A 9,928-nucleotide genomic window follows, 5' to 3' on the forward strand; every position below is an offset into this window, starting at 1 on the left:
TTACATCAAGGCTAAGACACGATGATATTAAATAGGATGTTTTCATTCTATGAATGACAAATAGGGGGCGAATAACGAGATGTGGTTGACTAGCTAGAATCTCAATTTGAATTTAACACCCCTCTCTAAACATATATTAAACTTTATCTTTAGCTATAGGTTAACTTAGTTCCCCTTGAGCACGTCATAGTTCGGGAGAAATCGGACTATTTCTTTACGATGCAAAAGGATGTTCATGCGCAGGGCTAGCCCCAAGCATCAATACGTCAGCTAGAAGCACTCCGTTCAATTTACCTATCAGCGGAAATCGAAATAGACTTAACGCAGTATCTGTGAGCTAACTAGCCATGCGAACGAAACATTCACACAGCATTCTGAGCAAATTCTCAGTCGATTGAACAGTAGCTAGTGGTTATCCCCATTATGATCCTCGATGTAAGTTTTGTGGACTATCCTAAATACCAAGTTCATTGTTATTAAAATGTCAACACTGTCAACGCAATAGTTGTCCTAAAGTTGTACGTACATGTCGTTCGCATGACACACACACACGCACACGCACAGACACACAGACACACGCGCGCACGCACGCACGCACATTGCTGTCTTCGACACATTGGGATATTTTCCTACCGACAAAAAGATAAAAGCCGCCAAGTCAGATGACTGCAACTCGTTGGCATTATTGTATCGTTACTTGACGAAGTACAATCTTACGCCACAACGGAATGTTCCATCAATGTCTATGAATTGGCGTTTAATGATGTCTCCACGACGTTTCTCGCGTACTTTAGAGTGCAGTTACAGACGGTGACATTAAGATTATGTTATCCCGGATACCTGCAATTGTCTTCTTCAACTTCTCATTGCTGAATACACTGTGTGTATAATATACTTCCATGGAAATTCTTTATTGTGATACCAAAAAACCCCGTAGAGTTTAATCAAGCTAATTGTTTATATGGTGATTAATATTAGATGGCATTGTATCTGAACACTGTCTGTCTGTCTGTCTGTCTGTCTGTCTGTCTGTCTGTCTGTCTGTGTATGTATGTATGTATGTATGTATGTATGTATGTATGTATGTATGTATGTATGTATGTATGTATGTATGTATGTATGTATGTATGTATGTATGTATGTATGTATGTATGTATGTATGTATGTATGTATGTATGTATATATCTTTATCTTATGGATATTTACATGAAGTTGACAAACAGCTGACAACTAATTATCTAATAATGTTGTTTTTGCAATGTACTCTTTTTGATTGCATGTTGGTATGTAAGTATGCTTAAAATGCGATATTGCTGCGAGCAGCTATTGAAAAAAACAACTTTAATATCAGTGCAGTAGAGCTACCTGCATGCAAGGCAAAGTGTGGTTTGACATGATTTAGTGTCTCGTTTAAAGGGTCTATTAAAATGTGTCCCTAGTAAATATACATCGTAAATCTGATTGTCCGATGACATTTTCAAAAATGGATCTGAAAGTAGTACTAAGTTTCCCTTGAGTGTTATAAAATAATTTCTCAATTATGCGCTTGAGTGAGAGTATATTATGACGATACTCTTTGGCACAGAGATGGTGAAATCTTGATCTTTTTTAATATGTCTCGTGTTGTGATCCTGCAATATCGTAATTACTATCAGAGAGTCGTTCTTTAGAGCTGCGAAGACCTATAACGACGTTAGATGGATGACGCAATTCTCTGTGCTAGGTTACCCGTTTTATTTACCCTCAGTCATTTTTTTAGCACGAAGCTATTAATTCGAGCAGTATTTCATTAATGAGGTAACCGTGGAGGTGTTGACACTGGACAAGAAAACTTGTAGGAGATTGATGGGATTTGGTGTCATCTTCTCATAATACGATGATTAGATTTAAATTACTGAAAAACAAGAAATTTCTAGCCTCGTAAAGTAAAGTCACGCACGTATAGACGTATGAGTCTTGTCGTCCACGGAATACTAATCATATATCAGTTCGTTAACACTCATTTAGATTTCAATATTACTAGACTAGAGAGTGTAACGCTTTAGAATGATTTTATTTTCAATGATATATACGTAATTCGATACTCTGCATACACATACTGAGTACACAATCCATTAACACTGTTACACCTAAGAAAACATGCTTTCGCGAATGAAAGCTGTTTAGTGTGGAAAAGAAACTTCAATTGTGACCCGTGAATAAACAGGGTGTTGGCACCGATTTAAATTCATACCTTTAATATTAACTAAATACATGCTTGGGTGTTACGGTTTTACGAGCACACAAAACTATTGACCTCAGTTCTTGTACAACGTGTTTCTGTAATTTCGTCTGAGATGAAAGCGTAGCCTTTGCAAATCATAGCAAAGAGACTAAATTTGAATAATGCAGGAGATAGCTAGGATCAATTGAAATACATGCCTCTAACATCAACCGAAGACATGTTTTTGGGTTTACGCGTTTTACGAGCACAAAAACAAAACCAAGCCCTCAATGCCGGAGACAACAATAGCAAGTAATAAAAGTGCATGTTTCAGATAATGATCACATAGAGACAATTACCAAGAGAGACATCACTTTGATATATGTCTTGAAACAGGTTATATATATCTTAGGGGGTTACATCTGACATAGTTTATAGACGTGGTTTCTGCAACAATAACCAGCATGCAAGAAGGCAAACTGGACGTATGTATAGTTATAATTTCTGAACGTTCGCTTTTCTTATATCTACTTCGTTCACAAAACGGCACTTGTATTAAAAATCTTGTCTCCAACAGCTGTGAATATGGAGGAAGCATAGTACATGTATATGGTCAAGGTGTTGATTCATTTGTGATATTAACGCACTACCTATTCTAATGGCCTCTGGCACATTCATTACTACGTCACACAAAAATGATTACTTGCCTCTGAACATTTTTTTCTGGGAACATCATGCTGAAATGAATTAAAAGCATACCGCGACTTGTGGAATTAAAGAAAATTATGAACCCATCTGTCAAAGCAAGACGGAAGCGTACGGACACATCAAATACTTAAATATGCTGTTGGAGGAAGTCTTTCAAAAATCTGAAACGCCGCGAGTTATATCTTTTCACAGGCGTCTAAGTTACCACAGAAAAAACGTCATTACAGGAGTAGAATTTCTATTTTCGTATTGTACACTCTCATCAAATGTTACATAATCGTTTTGTGTCCCTCGGTCACTACCCTTTTATCATACAAGCACAGATATGTTAACTGAAATCGATGTTCCTTTTACAATGGTAGTCCAACCAACTCAGATTAGGTGTTTAACATGAATGTGTCTTTCCGTTTCACTATTTTGAAAAATAGTAAGGGTGGTTGTGATGTTATATTTCTATCTTTTTCATTTTCAATGTCGATGTAATATAGTTGTTCCATACCCTGCAAGCTGTGCATGTATGTATGTATGTATGTATGTATGTATGTTTGTATGTATGTATGTATGTATGTATGTATGTATGTATGTATGTATGTATGTATATATGTATGTCTGTCTGTCTGTCTGTCTGTCTGTCTGTCTGTCTGTCTGTCTGTCTGTCTGTCTGTCTGTCTGTCTTTCTGTCTTTCTGTCTGTCTGTCTGTCTGTCTGTCTGTCTGTATGTATGTATGTATGCATGCATGCATGGATGTGTGTGTGTATGTATGTATGTATGTATGTATGTATGTATGTATGTATGTATGTATATATGAATGTATGTATGTATGTATGTGTGTGTGTCTGTCTGTCTGTCTGTCTGTCTGTCTGTCTGTCTGTCTGTCTGTCTGTCTGTCTGTCTGTCTGTCTGTCTGTCTGTCTGTCTGTATGTATGTATGTATGTATGTATGTATGTATGTATGTATGTATGTATGTATGTATGTATGTATGTATGTATGTATGTATGTATGTATGTATGTATGTATGTGTAAGTGTGTCTGTAATAATTAAATATATTTATTTGTTGCTGCGCGATCATGTCACTTTGCCCAATGGGGTTAATAAAATCCATCTTATTTTGCCTTATCTTAAAAAAAAGGCACGCCTATACGTTACAAAAAATATCGGATCATCATAGACACGTTACTTTGATGATCTTATTAAAAACACACGATTCTAGAAATAAAGTTACAATTTACAGTTGGTAATAATAGCTATTTTACCTTAATGATACAATTATCCACCAAGAACAAAAAACTGATGCTCTTTTTCTGGAATTTCGTCGTTCTATGTCAATACAAATAAAAAAATCATAAGAAACTGTAGTAAACCCTTGACAACTAACTCGTAGACACATACATCGGGTAAACATCGATTCGATGATTATTTTGTATTTCATATAGTTAATGAAATGCTAATAGGAAATACATTAAGCACACATGTGTCGCATTTATGTTATTATGATCAGCAAAGGTCGTAGTAGACATTTTGCTAATAATGTGAATCCCTTTATTATTCAAATTCTTTATTATCTCTGTAATCTTAGTCCTTAATGGTAAATTATGATGTTGAAAAGCAACGTAAACGACCGAGGGATAATGTCGATATGGCAAGATAAACGCCCCATCTTGGCTTTTTTGACACATATGAAAGTGTTAATGTGTCAACAACGTTCAGGATAATCGACTCCTTAAAAATCGAAATGTGACACTGTATCCCATTTGCCATTGATGTAATAGTGATAGAAGACACGTTTTCCACTTATTGCCATCTTTCATAATTATATAAGTTTCTATATGTCAGGCGACTTTTCAAACCGAACTTTCAGAGCCATATTCAAATGACTACATCACAAGCATCGTCAATTCATTACTTAAAATTGTTACATCCGTCGTAGTCACATCGCATTCTACTAATTATGTACAAACACGCACAGACACACAGACAGACAAACAGACAGACAGACAGACAGACAGACAGACAGACAGATAGATAGATATGAAGACAGGCATGCAGACAGACATGCAGGAAGACAGGCATACATACATACATACATACATACATACATACATACATACATACATACATGTACATGCACACACGCACACACATACATACATACATACATACATACACACATACATACATTCATTCATACATACATACATACATACATACATACATACATACATACATACATACATACATACATACATACATAGTATTTATTTATTTATTTATTAAGCCGTGTACACAAGAAGTGACATTGGCAAGGAAATATACCCCTTGAAAATATTAAGTATATCACCGAGATATCGAGCTGTGACACTTGCTAGAGTATCATCATCTACAAATGAAAAAATGTACTTAAATAGAGAATGATTATTAAATTTAAGTGACTTTGACTGTAAACTAAATAGAATGTCCAAGTATTCATCTCTTATCTTCTTAATTTTTCATTTTCACAGTAATGCACAGTGAAATTCATTTCCAATACTCGAACTACACAAGGTGCATAATCTCCGTGTTCTTTAAATGTTCTTGTAACGGCCAGTTTCAATTGGTAATATATGGTTTGAAATCCTTAATTTTGTAACAGCTATTCTATCAAAAGTGTTTCTAACAACAGATAAATATTTTTCACGTTGAAAAGTTAACTTAGTTTTTGAATAAACATGAAGTTTGTTGTTACTTGCCACAGAGTGCTTCCACATGTCAATAAATTTTGAATTCAAAGAATCTTTAACGTTCTTTAATATAGTAGACAATTTATAATTCTCACCAACTATAAAATGGGAACAGTTACAAAATGAAAATAATGAATGAACAAAATCAAGATATATGGACTGGTGTTGTTCATGTAACCTCATTTCTAATTTGTATGCATAATCAAGTTATGATGCCTCATTAACTTGTTTTAACCGAAACCAATATTTGACAACATCTTCAATAACAGTAATTAATAATGGAAAAAGACCCAATTCACCTAAACATACATGAATACATGGGGTTTTTTTTTAACTCCAAGCAAATATCTGCATGCTTTTGTGTGTGTTGATTCTATATCATTCATCACAGGCTTAAGAAAGTATTCATTGAATTTGCCAACACCAACTCTACGGAATATGTAGGCACCCCAAACTTCAGATCCATATACTAATATTGGTTTGACCAAAGAGTCAGAGAGATGCATTTGAACATCAACTGAAGCTCCATTATGTGTATTCAGTACGTTAGTGTAAGCAAACAGAGCTCTCAAGGCTTAATTCTTCAAAGCCACTCTAGTATTTTTAAAATTTCCTGAATGGGTTAATGAAATACCTAAATAAATGTATGATGCAACAATATCCACTCTTTCATTATAAATAAAGAAACTATATTTAAGTGGTTTAAAATTAGCATTGAACACCATAACGTTTGTCTTTTTAAGACTCTCTATTGTCATTTGTTGCAAAAGGATTCAAGTAATCTGAAGGAATGTTGTAAACCATGACTAGAAGTTGACAACAGTACAATATCATCAGCGAACATAAGGATCGGTAATTTCTTATCTAGCAAAAAGGGACGATCAATACATTTTCTGTGAAGTAACATTGGAAAATCATTAATGAATAGGTTGAACAGTGTGGGACTTAGATTACAACCTTGTCTGGTACCAATACAAGAAGAAAAGAAATCAGTATAACCAGTTGAGAGTTTTATACAAGACTGAATATTATCATAAATACACTTGATGATATTCAAAAATTTACTACTGAAACCTTGTTTTGATAATTCGTAGAACAATCCTAAACGCCAAACACTATCAAAAACTTTCTTATGATCTACAAAACAAGCAAACACATGTTTTGATCTACTCTGTAGAAGTTAATCAATGTCATGATCTGATGTGCAACAATCTTTCTGAAAACCATTTTGCTCACAATTCAACAAGATTTTCTTCTCAATGAAAATCTGAATTCGATTATTTAAAATGACAGTAAAAAATTGACCAACACAACTACTTATACATACATACATACATACATACATACTTGGACATGCATGCATGCAGGCAAACACTCAGGCATGCAGACAGACAGACAGACAGACAGACAGACAGACAGACAGACAGACACATATTCACTCATGACTCACGCACTCACTCACTCACTCACTCGGACTCACTCTTTTTCTTTTTCTTTTTTAATCCATACGTTCCGCAGCGCAGCTTCTGTTAAATGTCAAGCACTACGATATATAACCAAACGCTTATTTGAATCCCTCTTATTTTATATACCACATTGTAACTTAAATTAAAAGAAAAAAATCAAGAATTTAGTATTATAAAGTGTCGTGGATATGTGAGAAATGATTCCATTTTTTGACATTTTACACTAAACGGTGAATATCAAAACTACTAGTATCACGACCAGGAGATGATGAATCATATCAATAGACTCCTGTATCAAATATCAAGTCAGTAAATATCATTCATGCGTTATTAGCAGCTGCACAAATGTTGAAGTCTTCGACACTATCGCAAAATCCGAAGGCTCATAACTAATTGTCATAAATGTACACACTGTGATATGTAACATTATCGGCATACTTGAATGGCGTCGCTCGACGCGACTCGTGCATGTCAAAAATTTCACTTGACTGTGTCAGAGTGAAAAGGTGGATGCACGCTCACATAGACAGATGGTGGAATCATCTATATCCCATTTAGAGTGTGCCAGTTGAGAGCTGAAATGGTCGACACATGCACATTGATCGCTTCACAAAACTATATGGAGGGAAGCTTCAATTCACTTTGTTTTCTTCTTTTCTTGTAATGATATGATGCATCTAAATATCATACCGATTACGAATAAGTAAATAGCAGCATCTACGGACCTTTGAATATGTGAAGATGTCTAAAGTAACGCAGGACTCAAAGGATATGATTTGTACTTATTTGCACACATCTCCATTAAATGAGTACAGAAAAAACTGTAATTTTAAACTGTGAAACATTTTTCCAATTAAATATCATATTAAATCTAAATAATGACAGTGTTTGTTAAAACATTGATGAATATACTTTTTCCTGAGATCTAATTTACATGAATGTATATAATTATATAGCATATTGTATCATATCACATCACATCACGTCACATCACATCACATCACATATGAAATCATATTGTATCATATCATATGATTATCATATATTATGTCATATCATATCATATCATATCATATCATATCATATCATATCATATCATATAATACCATATCATATCATATCATATCATATCATATCATATCATATCATATCATATCATATCACGTCATGTATCGTATCACATCATATCATATCATATCATATCATATCATATCATATCAATTCATTCCATACCAGGTCATATAATATTATAGCACACAATAGCATACCAAACAAACCAAACCAAACCAAACCAAACCAAATCAAATCAAATCAAATCACATCACATCAAATCACATCACATCATATCACATCACAAAATATCATATGGAATCTTTTATCTCGAACTTCTTACCATGTTTAATATTTCACTGCTTTTGATACTTACATCACTTGTAGCTATTAATATTACCATAATATATATTTGCTATTGAATCAACCATGAACTTAATTAACCGTACACAAGGGATATATATTGTTCAATAAAAGTGTCTGATGAGACTGGGAGACTATTAAATAGAGTCAGAACAATGGGTCGAACGGTCAGTGTGAGCAGTCACTTAACATTTAAATCGAGAATAAATCAAGGTCAGGAGAGTGTGTCAATTGTCGAAACTAGCATTTGATGGGTTTGATGAATTGAAGGAATTTCATAACACCCCATCCCGCACCGACCTATTCTAAAATATGAAAAGTCAATACTAATATTGCATTATAAACAATATAACTAAATTTGTAGGTGGATATATCTGAGGAAGGCTCTCACATCTAATAGTGAACAACACAATGCATGAATCTATATATCAGTAACTTCAAGACATCCAAAGTATTTTGTATGTAACGCATCAAACAGTAAGTTTCCCAGTGGAATGGACTGATTGTTTGACAAATTACGAATCAAGGTCCCATGAAAGGCTTCTTTGTACATTGAACTCCCCTAACGTAAGATCAGCTCTGACATGTCGGATATTACGGATTCTATGCCTCATAATCGGCGATGTAATCATTATTAACGAAAGGCCGTTCTACAATGTGTGTTGATGAGTACGCATGCGCGCGATTTTCGGTTTTATTTTACACTGGTGTCTCTTACTCGCTGCCCACGCATGTCGGCAATTTCATTACCATTGTACAAATTGTCGGCAAACAGTTGTTAACGAAGCCAAACCGTGGTTGAATGGCAGATAGAACACGTTCTTTAATCAACAGTAAACTGACAATGATTTGTCCACTTGTCACGAGAGCATCAAGTCATCACTTTCCACGCATCAATGATGATATTGTCTGGCTAAAAAATACCTGGGTAAACTCAACCATCTTAATCTGCCATGTCGTATTTTTTTTACAATCATCTAAAATCAAGATGCATTAAAAGACATTTTAAAGCGTGTCGAGAAAAAATACTCGGCACGTGATTTTTCGTTATCACAGCTGTCGTGTTGGCGCATATTATTTTTGAAAAGTAAAATTCCTAAATTGCTAAATTAATTCGAAAGGACGAAGCAAGAACTAATTAACCATAAACTATCAAACATAACATTCAGTTTGAGTGATTGTAACAAATAGAACACTGTGTCTTACAGGGAAGTGTCATTCTTCAAAATATGGAGAAATCATGTTACGTGAGTGATAGTTTTAAACCTTTACCCTCCATTATCTCTATGGAGTATCAATGTCTCGATCTCGCTGACAGAGATTTTATTCTGTGCGTTTAAATATCTTTTATCCACCTGTTCATCACGTGCTCTAATTCCAAACATGCATGGACATATCAGTCTAAAGATCACTTCAAA

General features: G+C 34.4%; 1 protein-coding gene across 1 annotated transcript in view; it reads right to left on the reverse strand.

Moving 5' to 3' along the window:
• Positions 1–9,928, reverse strand: part of LOC144441436 (TNF receptor-associated factor 2-like) — a 311,144-nt gene that overhangs the window by 254,741 nt on the left and 46,475 nt on the right. The window lies entirely within an intron of this gene.

Source organism: Glandiceps talaboti, chromosome 10 (assembly GCF_964340395.1).
Source record: "Glandiceps talaboti chromosome 10, keGlaTala1.1, whole genome shotgun sequence".
Taxonomy (NCBI): Eukaryota; Metazoa; Hemichordata; class Enteropneusta; family Spengelidae; genus Glandiceps; species Glandiceps talaboti.